This window comes from Pinus tabuliformis, chromosome 3_1, assembly GCF_031772625.1.
Source record: "Pinus tabuliformis cultivar Carrire ecotype Pingquan chromosome 3_1, CPIR1, whole genome shotgun sequence".
Classification (NCBI taxonomy): Eukaryota; Viridiplantae; Streptophyta; class Pinopsida; order Pinales; family Pinaceae; genus Pinus; species Pinus tabuliformis.
The window spans coordinates 369,017,883-369,028,996 of NC_142301.1; positions in this window are offsets into that span (position 1 = coordinate 369,017,883).

An 11,114-nucleotide genomic window follows, 5' to 3' on the forward strand; every position below is an offset into this window, starting at 1 on the left:
GAGGTACGCAGGAAGTCTATTTGGCACAGTGCGTGGGTACGCAAGTGCACAGTTCAGAACAGTGCGTCCTGGACGCAGGCATTACATGGGTGAAGCTGCGTACTTCTCTTGAAATCAGTTTAGCTGTTCATGTTTATCATTGCTGTGTTCTCGGTTTTGAAGTAATGTCTCGTTTTTGGTATTATGTTCTGATAACAGCAATGATTGAGTAAATGATTATGATTAGCTTCAGAATTGATGGATCAGGTTCTTAATGAACTGATGGACTAGATCTGATTGATGACTCTCATTGTATATGTATTGATCTAGTGATTGGGTGTTTCAGAAGGTTGTTTGATTATGAGCTTCAATGTTGTTGTTGGGTCTAGTATGAAAATTGGATGAAATGTGGCCTTTCAGATTATGGGTTGTGCTTCAGTGTATCCAGTATGAAAATTGATGAAACGTGGTACTTGGAGGAGAGAAGATTGTAGGCCAGCGCCTACGTACTAGTATCTAAGCTAGTACAAGAGCTAAAGGAAATCTTTGGAGCATTGTAGCAGGTAGTAGCCTGCGTACTAGTAAATGGATCAGCTAGTACAAGAGCAAAGGGGGTTGTAGCTCCCGTACTGGTATAAAACTGCACCAGTACAAATATTGTAAAAGGATTTTCTTATTAAGAAGAAGATTGAGATGACTTGCAGCAGGTGGTTTTCTCCCGCATTGGGTTTCCACCTTATATCATTGTGTTCATGTGTGTGCCTTATGTGTGATGATCTAATTTATGATACTGCATCTGTTAACTGATAATATGGTTGATAATGTTCTAATGCACTCATTGAAGATCGATTAACTTAATCATAAGAAGTTGTGGAAGTAGCATATATGAATCTGATTATGGAAATGAAAAAGTTTTACTAATGTGATAATACTGATTCACCCCCCCCTCTCAGTATTATTTCCAACAATATCTTAGCTGTGATTTCATAGAAAGAGCCCTCTTTGGTTTGGTAGGGCTACCTACCAAACTAAAAACTTGGTTTGTGGTTACCTCCATCGATCTCCTTATCAGCCAGGGAAATTGTGGAGGATAACAGTACACTCCGTACTCATCAAAAACATATAACATAATGATAAATTTAACTATCATATAACAATCAACAAGTTAGCATATATCATAATCATCAAGTTAACTAACGTAAAACAACAATAATAATGCATATAAAATCAAGTTACTATCATTCATGACTATGTGACCACACTAATTCACTAGTATCTACCATGCATGTAATCACAACAAAAATAAAATGACAAACATGTATATAACCCTGATGCATATAAAAATCTGTTAAATAAGATACCTACATGCCCAACATACAATACCTGTATGATGATCTTTTCTTACCCCAAAGTCTAGTTTTGCAACCTCACTCTGATGGTGTGCATCTACTGCTCTATCTCAACCAACTCATTAGCATCATAACAAACCAATAACGTCATGATGACCTAATTGCATACAATGACCTCACAATGCATGTTTGACCTAACATCCACGTATAACCATAACTGTGAATATGCATTCATAACAACATATAAACACTGGCATGCATATACAACCATACACTCATGACGACACATCCCACAACAACACCATCAACCTTCACATGGTGACATCACTACAACCAACCATGATAACCATCATGTAAATGAAAAAATCACATGGACTATAAGCATAATGAACACATATGAAACTGACATGAATGCATGACCAACGCACCGCCCATCTAGTCTAAGGGGTGAACCTACTCTAATACCACTCTGTAACACCCTCCTCCCACATCTACCCAATTAACCAACCAACCAGGATAAACATGTGACGAGAAGTTACTATGACATGATTCGACCTCCTAAGTCACCTTCTAGGAAATAATAACTCAACCCACATGTAAAGGAACATGATAACCAACTAGAAAACAAAAGAGAATGAACCCACAACACCATGGATATCTAGGAAATGTAAAGGCTAGGAAAATCGAATGTCAATCTAGGCAATCCACCAATCCAAAGACAAATCATGATCAATAAACCACATGTGTATGCCATGCATGCAAAAACTAGGGAGGAAAAGATATATGCAACTCGATACATGAAAGAAAATATCATTGTAGTTGTTGATCTCAATGTCCTCTTGCGCTTCCTACTCTTCCTTTTCCTTATTTCTCCAAATTCCAGGTATGCCACCATCTCCAAGAGTGCTTAAGAAAACTCTGTGTCCAAGATTATGAGAGAGAGAGAATAGAGAGAGATCTCCAAAACTAAACTAACACAAAGCTACATTGACCAATCCTTCCCACTAATACGTAGAAGCCTTTTTAGCATGAGGCCTCTACTTTCTTCAATTTCCATTACTTTCCTTCATTTTCCTCCTCACATGAAACTTGTGACCTTTCACCTTCCTTTTCTCTTAATTTCCATTATTTTCATAAATAAATGTACCAACATGCCACTTTGCCTTTCCAAATCCTTTGCCATTGCCTTTGCCAATTTCCTTAGACATTAATCAAACACCAGTGATCCCCATCGCTACAATTTTACCCATGTTGGCTTGATGGGTCCTAACCCAGATTTAGAGTTAAGTTTTCCAAACAAATCCCTACACTACTGGCCCTTTTGGTATCAATTCGGGAAGCATGGATTGAAGTCTCATCCGATGCAGTATGGGGGGATGCTCGAACCAATTTTACACACCCATAGATGGTTATGATGTCATTTTATGCCCTAATTCTGCCTTCACGCAGATCAATAAACCTTTTAGGGATTACTAATCTACTTCTCTTAATCACCTTTAGACCTTCGTGAATGTCTACGACTGTCCTTCGCGGACCCTAAACAGGTGAATCTACAACTTACGTGCCTAGACAATCACTCCTAAGTCTGTTATTACCCAAATCGGCTTAAGTATCTGATAGCTTTAACATGCATAAATTTAATCTTCGCGTAAACAGATATTATAACTTGCGTTTGTATAACAATCTAAAACATATAGATTCGCGCATCAACACAACATTAAATCATAAACCCGTTATTCATCGTAAAATAATCGCATTCATTCCTAATAGAATTAAAGAGTACAAAACACAGATATTTATGGAACAATCTCTTTATTAATGCTTCAGATCTTCTTATAGACTCAACTACCTTGCACACATAGCTGTAGGGGTCCACGCACTCAGTTACGGACTTCTGCCCTAGGCCTCTGTGCACTTAGTTGTTTTTATGGAACCAGCTCACAAAAAGATAGAAAATATAGACAAATGCCTTCGAAATAAGCCTCTTTGAGCGAGAAACCTCTGTTACATTACACAAATGAACAATGCTTAGATGATACAAATGACAAGACCTCCTTTCTGTATATAGGAGTTTAAGGGGTCATAACATAATCAGAGCCGACATAAAAATAATAATGTAAGGATACAATAATAAAAATACTGGGCTTCTATGGGGCACAATAATAACAATATGGGGACTACATGGGCACAAAAATATATTAAGGGGCTTGTACTAATAACAATAACGGGTTACACTAGTAGTATAGGGACCTAACATACCCCTCTCCTTCAAAAAGTGTTGTCCTCAATAATTGAGTAGTTCTTGATGCTTCTGTATAAAATTGTTGTCCTCCCATGTGGAATATTTAGTGGGTAAGTTCTTCCATTTGATGAGATACTCTGATATTGATCGATTTCATAGCTGTCAGGTTCTTGTTTCTGTGACTACTCCAGGCTCCAATATGATTTTTCCTTCCTCGTAAAGTTCTGGCAATATTGTTTGAAATGGGATCTTCTGAAACTTTTTAATGAGTGTCCACACTTCTTCACCCTTCTTCCATTCATCCCTTGCTTCATTTATCCAATCTGGTTGGATAATAGAAATAGCAAAAAACAATGCTTCCACATCCTCAACCTTTTTTTGAGAGTGGATCTGCAACAGCATTTTTCTTCCCTTTTTTGTAGATGATTTCAAAGTCATAACCCAACATATATGTGACCCATTTTTCTGTTCTTCTAAAGATAATATTTGTTCTAAAAAGTATTTAAGACTATCATGATCCATTTTTACCTTGAAGTGTCTTCCCATTAGGTAAGGTCGCTATTTCTTAAGTGCATGTAGTATTGCCAACATTTTATTCTCATAAATAGCTTGCTTGAGATGTAGACGTAAAAATACCCAATCGCCTACATCAAAACTTATTTCACTCTGATGTTGATCTGCCTGTTGTTTCATTTGATTCTGCACCAAAGTGGCATTATCCTTTAAAAGTTGGAGAACGTGTTATTGATGTTCGATGTGATCTTTCACTTCTTGAATCTTTTTGTTCTTGATATGTCCTTCTATCTTGAGAGTTTGAGGAGTGGTAATTTCTTCCAATGCATTACAAGATATGTTCGGATTCATTTCATGATGCTCGATGTGATCTTTCACTTCTTGAACATTTTACTTCTCGATATGACCTTCTATCTTGATAGTTTGAGGAGTGGTAATTTCGGCCAATGCATTACAAGATATGGTCGGATTCATTTCTTCTTTCTTGATGTGATCTTTCACTTCTTGAACCTTTTTCTTCTTGATCTGTCCTATCTTGGGAGTTTGAGGAGTGGTAATTCTTTCCAATGCTTTACAAGATATGGTCGGAACATTTCTTCTTTCTTTGGGGTTGGTTCCTGGTGTATATCCTCTTCTTTTTTATGTTTCTTGATCTTTTTCCTCCTCCTCTTCACAGTCAATGTAAAATAATTTCTTCTCAGCACACTTATGACCTTTAATGTATTTGTTATCACAATTGAGATGAAATTCGAGAGCTTTCAAAAGCCCTAACTTCCTCAAATCATATCTCTGACAATATAGCGAGACGAGATCTAAAATTTGGACCCGAGGTGCAGACTAATTTCTTCTAAAATGGGTTTTTGTTTGAGGTTTTTAAACTTCGTAGTGAAAATGTTATAGTGAAAATACCACAATTACCTATTTGGAGCAGTGAAACCCTAGAGTCCAAAGCTTTGATACCATATGTTATGAAACCGGCTCACAAAAACATAGAAAAGATAGATAAACGCCTGAGAAATAAGAATTTTCGATGGTGCAACCTCCTTTACATTACACAAATGAACAATTCTTCGATGATACAAATGACAAGACCTCCTTTTTATATATAGGAGTGTAAGGGGTCATAATATAATTAGAGCCGACATAGCAATAATAATGTAAGGGCACAATAATAACAATAATGGGCTTATATGGGGCACAATAATAACAATATGGGGACTCCATGGGCACAACAACATAATAAGGGGGTTGTACTAATAACAATAAGGGGTTACACTAGTAGTATAGGGACCTAACAGTTGCAAAGCCTCTTCCTAGACTAAGACTCTCGCTCTTAGCTCTCCCAAAACTCACCAAAGACTCATGACCTCTAACTTACTTACTTTCCTCTGTTTTTATACAATCCCATGGTCCGCGGACCATGGGTAGATCTAAAAAACCAACACAACTTATCTAAACTAAGGGCAAAAAACCCTTTTATCTTTAGACATCTTCGTGCTCCGCAACCATAAAATGCGGAGAATTTACATTTCTTTATACAAATTTTGGGCCTTCTGCCCCAAAACATGGGTGCTTAACCCAAAATTGGCCCCAGGGGACCCATTCCCAACAAGCCCCCAACACAAACCTGGTGACTTTTCCTTGAGGCACTCAGTTGGTGCAAAGATCTTGTCGCGCAGACCTCCTAGTTGGACCTTAACAACTGCTACCTCAGCTGCGCATTAGGTTGCTGCATGCTTCAGCTATTCAACCAACTATTCTATCACTGGCCCTGAGCTAGCAGTCTGTAGTTTCTGATGAGTCTCCTATAGACTGGCCAACTTGCTGTCAATGGTAGTCGTGATCTCATAGGCCTCATCTAACTAAGGCTTCAAACGAGCCTTCAGCACGACCTCCTTGTGCTGTGCTACGTCTACATGTTCCTTCAGTGCCTTGGCCTCCTGCAGCTTTGCAAGCCTTTGCGTGATGCCAACAGTTCATACTGTTGCCTTAACATCATCGTAGTGTTGTTGTAGTTCCCGCACTTTTGTCTCTAGCCTTTGTACATTGGGGTCCTCTTGTAGGCTGGTGAGGACCTCGAGCGACTGCTCAAAAAGTGTCATGCAGTTCGTCACTACACTTGCTACCACTACTACCACATCTGCCGCAACAGTCAGGCGCTGCTCCTTGAATTCTGGCAGAGTCGAAGGCTAAGTCTTCAAATTCAACTCCACGATCTTGAGATTCAACTCTAGCTGAACCTCGGCCAACTCTGTGCATTCGTCGTGCACTCCCGCAGTGAATTTTCAAACCCGCGCATCAACTGGATCAACTTAGAGGATGTCCAACTTTGGGCAGTCTGGCATGCTTCATCAACAACCTTAGTGAAGCACTAGTTCTTATCTGTGAGGTTGGTCACAAGGATGAGAGCGGAGTCAGGTTGTATTGCCATATGAGCATTTTCACCTTTCTCTCACTGATCACTTGCAAAGTGCATTGATTGCAGGCCCAAAGCTCAGCAGTCACACCATCCTACAAAAGATAAATCACTTCACTAGGAAGCACTGCCAAATTGTGGCCCACACCTTTGAGGGCACTAACAGCGGGTCTGTCAGTGTCAATCACCATTGTCAATGCCTCGTCTGGCAGTATTATGGCTCAGGGGTCCCTAACGTGCAACATCTCCGCAGTTTCGGAGGTGCCAATGGCCACACTAGTGGGTGCCACACTGGTATGCATCTGTGAAGAGTGGATCTGCAGTTTGCATAGAACTATCTGAATAGCGGCCCAACGCCTGTTGCTACTGCTGCTCGAATTGCTGCAACAGTTCTATGGTGGCATCCAGCACCGTGTCCCCTATATCGTTTAGATCCCCCTCTGTCAAGGTGTTTGGATCCAAAGACATTTTGCTCATCTTGGAATTATTTAGCGATCCTAGCTTTTCTGGACCCCCTGGTGCGTTTGATGTGGAATAGATTCATTTCTAGGTACACTCCTCCCTGCTTTGTCGGCTCATTCACTAATTCCTCTGTCTTTGGTGAAGGCAATTTCTCTTTGTGAGAGCCACGCTCCTCTCCTCCTGCCTAACTTGCTTTTCCTCCTACCTCTTGCATGGCAACACGCTCTACCTTAGCCTTAGCATTGACCTCCTTTTTCCTCTTCACGGCTAGCTGCTCCATCTTCAGCTTGGCTTCTTCCTTCTTCCGCTGTGTGGCGGTCTTGCTAGATCCCGTAGTCAAGTCTGAGGTAGTGTGCCATTCTGCCGGCCAGCTGTCAAGGACTGCTTGAATCGCATCATCTGTCACCAAGTAGGGCAAGTCATGCCACTTCTACTTGGGGTCCTTCCATGCCCTTATTGATACGTGGTGGAAATCAACCTTGAATTCCGTGTACTCCTGCAATTTGTCAAAGTTGGTAGGCGACAACCGCGGCTTGCGGTTGATGGCCATGTGCACATTCATCTCCATTAGGGTCCAAAATATTTTTTTGTCCTTTACCTGCTAAGGATCCTTGGTCACACATAGCGAAGTGTACTTCGCAATCTCTGGTAGGTCTAGCACAACCGAAGGGAACTGACTGTCTTTAGGTAGCTCCCATGCTACTAGCACTATGGACACCTTCCGTGCATTGGGCCGCCAAAACTATGACTTGTGCCATCACTTTGTCTACCCGACACTTCCACATGACCTTCCCTACTAAGAGTTGTGCAACTACTTTGACCGTTAGGTCACAAATGCTTGAGATGGCGTAGCCGCACGACTTCTTCACTAACTTGACCTTTTCCTTCATGGCCTCTGCGAGCACATGTTCACCAATCTTTCAACCAAATGCCATGGCCTAATTTTCCCCTGTGTATGGAAGCTGCATGATCCTATGGATCAATCTATCAGTGATGGGTATTGGCTCCTCCAGCCACAAACACCCATCGTGCACCAAGCATAGTAACTGTTTGATTACCACCATTGTGATGGACGCATGGTTGTAATGTGGCACCCATAGTAGGTTGAGCAGTCTTTCCTTGTCCATGCATCTCAGCCACTTCCATGGCTCCAATGTGGTTACTTTGATGGTTTTATGGAACATGCAGTGCATGAGTTGATCTATTGCGAGATGAGGAAACTGCTCCATGTCCACTAAATCCCAGTCATCTAATTTCAAAAGGAGAACACGCCCCAAGTGTAGTCCTTCAAACACAATCTGGTCCAGTAAGAGAGATGTAGCTTGATCTGGATTATCCACAGTATGATGTTTATTCTGTCGACGTTTCAAACCCCAAAGAGGGTCCATCATCAGGACTAATTTTTAGAAGTCAGCCGTTCTTCTCTCAATTTTTATTCTTAAGATTTCGAGAAGACAGATCTCATTCCATGTATCCCCTCCGTATAGGGAAATTATGTTAGATTTTAAGCTTTTGTGGTTGTTTCTTGGAGTTATCCACAGTATGATGTTTATTCTATCGACGTTTCAAACTCCAAAGAGGGTCCATCATTCTTCTCTCAATTTTTATTCTTCGAGAAGACAGATCTCATTCCATGTATCCCCTCCGTATAGGGAATAGATTTTAAGCTTCTGTGGTTGTTTCCTAGATGTATGTAGGGTGTCCTAACTCTCGTTAATGTATTTGGGACCTTGGTCTTTTCCTTGTGTAGAGGAACATACTCGGGCAGCTTGGTGATGGGGTTAGACCCCACAATTTCGACATCCTCCATTTCCATCACAACAACTTGGTGGTAGGGTCAGACCCCACAATTTTGACATCCTTCATTTCCATCACAACATCTTCTTCATCCAGTGGGATATCCTCAAACTCCTTTTCTTCTGGGTCTAGGTTAATTGTCTTGCCCTTTTCCTGTGCAGTGGGCTTAACCTTCTGGGGTTGTTTCTTGGGAGATGCATGCATCGGCTACGATGGTGCGGCCTCCTTGCACTTCTTGATCTTGGGACCCTTTGTAGTTGGAGTAGGCCTTAGCCTAGGCGTGAGTGGAGACTTTTGTACTTTCATTGGTATTTCTGTAGGTGCTCCCTCCCAGGCAACTCCTTCTACTGCCATAGCCACCTCTGGGACAACTCCTTTGCCTGTCGCTACTTCCACGCTCATAGCTTCAGTGGGAGTCATCATAATTCTACGTAATAACTCCTAATTCACCTGTGGAAATTTCTCAAACACAGAACTCGCTAGCAAAAGCTCGTAGGTTTCATGGTTCATGTGTGCCTGAGAGCTCAACAACTCAATTCTCAAAATGCCAAGTGTTTTTTGCTGGGCAGCCACCTATAATTTATAGGCACTTTCAAATTCAAATCTGACCGTTCCCCAAAAAATCGGTTCATTAATGCTAGATTAACTGAAGATTTTCAGATTTCTGGTCCATAAAGTCTGACTTAAATGCCAGCCCCCCACTCCATTGGGCCATTTTTTCATCATCAAATCATGAACAGTGACTTTAACAGCCACATTCTGGTTGCGTTGTGCGGTTTCTCCATTGGTAACACACACCCCCGTACGCTTCCATCGGCATTATGACATATCTTCATCCCGCACAGTTCTCCAATCACTCAGCTCTCCAACCCGGGCAGTGTAGTTTATAGTCCCACGCTTCCTTTCAGCTGCCTGGAGCGCTAAGACTATGCTTCCCTCATATAGTCATGTAGCTGAATCACCGATGTATGGCTTCAATCTACTACCATTCACCTTCCCTAGGAAGGATTCTCCATTCAATTTGACTAACTTAACTGCTCCACCATCGGTAATCTCCTTGATGACATAAGGTCCTAGCCAGTGCATCCTGAATTTCCATGGAAATTGATCAAATTTACTATCTTATAATAAGACCAGATCATTTAACTTGAAGGTGTGCAGTTTGATGAGCTGATTGTTCCATGCCTTTTCGCGCTCCATTTTAACTTGTTGATGAAATCCAACTAGAAATTGGTCCTCTTCAAGCTTTGCTAACTGCATGAGCCTCTCTTCCAAGGCTCTGTGGCCCGCCATTCCTATGAGTGCCACTCTGCATAGACTAGGTACAATGTATTCCATTGGAATCACAGCTTCTATGCCATACACGAGTTTGAAAGGTGTTTTCCCAGTCAACTTCTTGCAATTTGTTCTGTAGAGCCATAGCACCGCTCGTACGCACACATCCCAGTCACTTCTCTAAGCATTGCAGACATTCATCAGTGTGTTTTCCATTATCCTATTGAATGCTTCCCCCATCCCATTGGCCTGCGAGTGATAAGGCATGCTCTTCTGATGATACACTTGAAATTCTTCTATCAATGCATTGATTATTTCATTAATAAAGTGCGTACCGCGATCGCTCATCAAGATATTTGGATAGCCAAATCTCATCAATACATATTAAAAAATAAACTTCGCTATTGTCGCATTAGTATAGTCCTTCATAGGTTACATCTTTGCCCACCTACTCAAGTACTAAGTCACAGTGATGATGTACCACACACCTGTCTTCCTTCCTGGAGGCTGAATTGGGCCCACAAAGTCAATCGCACATTTCTCAAATGGTTGTAATGTCACCTGTGGCATCAAAGGTAGTTCATCCATCTGTGATGGCTTGCCAATCCTTTGACATGCATCACAGGCCCTACAATATGCTTTTGCATCCTTATGCAGAGTTGGCCACCACAACCCAACATGCAGAACCTTTTGTGCTGTTGCTTTTCTTACATAATGTCCTCCTATAGCTCCTCCATGAGCCTCCACAAGAATGCTACTTTGCTCAAAGTTAGGTACATAATGTCACAATATTTCGTCTGACCCCATTTTGTACAAGTGTCTTGCAATGATGGAAAAGTTTGTTGCACGCATTAACTCCTTCTTTTGCTAGCTTTTATATCCTTCTGGGGTAGTTCCCGTTGTCAATAAATGTATGATATCTTCAAAGTGACTGTCTGCAACGTGCACTACAAAGGGATGTGTGTCAGGCAACACTTCCTCTAAATTAGTAGTTTCCTCTCCCATTTCAATGCGCGACAGATGATCAGGTCTAACATTCAGTCATCCTAGCTTCACAATAACTTCAAAATCATACTCCTGG